Raw genomic sequence first — 2500 nt, 5'->3', positions numbered from 1 at the left:
GACACTCTAATGTACTTGTCCTCTTGCTCAGTTGTGCACCGGGGCCTCCCACTCCTCTTTCTATTCTGGTTAGAGCCAGTTTGTGCCGTTCTGTGAAGGGAGTAGTACACAGCGTTGTACCAGATCTTCAGTTTGTGTTCAGTTTTTTTTGTGTGCTCTTAGGGCAATGGTGTCTAGATGGAATTTGTATTTGTGGTCCTGGCAACTGGACCTTTTTTTGGAACACTGTTATTTTTGTCTAAGTGAGATTTACTGTCAGGGCCCAGGTCTGTCAGGGCCCAGGTCTGTCAGGGCCCCAGATCTGTCAGGGCCCAGGTCTGTCAGGGCCCCAGGTCTGTTAGGGCCCAGGTCTGTCAGGGCCCAGGTCTGACAGAATCTGTGCAGAAGATCTAGGTGCTGCTGTAGGCCCTCCTTGGTTGGGGACAGCAGCACCAGATCATCAGCAAACAGTAGACATTTGGCTTCAGATTCTAGCCGGGTGAGGGTCGGGTGCTGCAGACTGTTCTAGTGCCCTCGCTAATTCATTGATATATATGTTGAAGAGGGTGGGGCTCAAGCTGCATCCCTGTCTCACCCCACGGCCCTGTGGAAAGAAATGTGTGTGTTTCTTGCCAATTTTAACCGCGCACTTGTTGTTTGTGTACATGGATTTTATAATGTCGTATGTTTTCCCCCCCAACACCACTTTCCATCAATTTGTATAGCAGACCTTAATGCCAATTTGAGTCAAAAGCTTTTTTGAAATCAACAAAACATGAGAAGACTTCAATATCAACTTGGAGTGAACTTTAAAACCTCCCATATCAATTATCCAGTCTTCTGTAAACACTCAATATCAATGAGTCAGTTAACTGTAAAACATTCATTATCCATGTGGAGTAAACTGTTAATAACTGACTTGCCTAGTTAAATACAGATTAAATAAATAATAATAAATAAAAAATGGACCCAGTGTTGTTTGGTTTAGGGGAGGGTTTTGCCGGCTGGGATTTCCTTGTCCCATTGCGCACTAGCGAATCCTTGTGGCGGGCCGGGCGCTCGCAAGCTGATTTTCGGACGACAGCTAGACGATGTTTCCTCCGACACATTGGTGCGGTTGGCTTCCGGGTTAAACGAGCAGTGTGTCAAGAAGCAACGCGGCTTGAAGGTTCATGTTTCGGAGGACGCATGGCTCTCGACCTTCGCCTTTCCCCGAGTCCGTAGGGGAATTGCAGCGATGGAAAAAGACTGTAACTACCAATTGGGAAAGAAAAAGTGATAAAAGAAATTACAACCTTCAATATCAATGGGTCAGACTACTGTAAAAAACCTTCAATATCAATGGGTCAGTCTACTGTAAAACCTTCGATATCAATGGGTCAGACTACTGTAAAAAACCTTCAATATCAATGGGTCAGACTACTGTAAAACCTTCAATATCAATGGGTCAGTCTACTGTAAAAAACCTTCAATATCAATGGGTCAGTCTACTGTAAAACCTTCAATATCAATGGGTCAGACTACTGTAAAACCTTCAATATCAATGGGTCAGTCTACTGTAAAAAACCTTCAATATCAATGGGTCAGACTACTGTAAAACCTTCAATATCAATGGGTCAGACTACTGTAAAACCTTCAATATCAATGGGTCAGTCTACTGTAAAACCTTCGATATCAATGGGTCAGACTACTGTAAAACCTTCGATATCAATGGGTCAGACTACTGTAAAACCTTCAATATCAATGGGTCAGTCTACTGTAAAACCTTCAATATCAATGGGTCAGTCTACTGTAAAACCTTCAATATCAATGGGTCAGACTACTGTAAAAAACCTTCAATATCAATGGGTCAGACTACTGTAAAACCTTCAATATCAATGGGTCAGTCTACTGTAAAAAACCTTCAATATCAATGGGTCAGTCTACTGTAAAACCTTCAATATCAATGGGTCAGACTACTGTAAAACCTTCAATATCAATGGGTCAGTCTACTGTAAAAAACCTTCAATATCAATGGGTCAGACTACTGTAAAACCTTCAATATCAATGGGTCAGACTACTGTAAAACCTTCAATATCAATGGGTCAGTCTACTGTAAAACCTTCGATATCAATGGGTCAGACTACTGTAAAACCTTCGATATCAATGGGTCAGACTACTGTAAAACCTTCAATATCAATGGGTCAGTCTACTGTAAAACCTTCAATATCAATGGGTCAGTCTACTGTAAAACCTTCAATATCAATGGGTCAGACTACTGTAAAACCTTCAATATCAATGGGTCAGTCTACTGTAAAACCTTCAATATCAATGGGTCAGACTACTGTAAAACCTTCAATATCAATGGGTCAGTCTACTGTAAAACCTTCAATATCAATGGGTCAGACTACTGTAAAAAACCTTCAATATCAATGGGTCAGACTACTGTAAAAAACCTTCAATATCAATGGGTCAGACTACTGTAAAACCTTCAATATCAATGGGTCAGTCTACTGTAAAAAACCTTCAATATCAATGGGTC

This window comes from Salmo salar, chromosome ssa06 (assembly GCF_905237065.1).
Source record: "Salmo salar chromosome ssa06, Ssal_v3.1, whole genome shotgun sequence".
Lineage (NCBI taxonomy): Eukaryota > Metazoa > Chordata > Actinopteri > Salmoniformes > Salmonidae > Salmo > Salmo salar.
Note: the sequence above shows the minus strand (reverse complement) of the source record.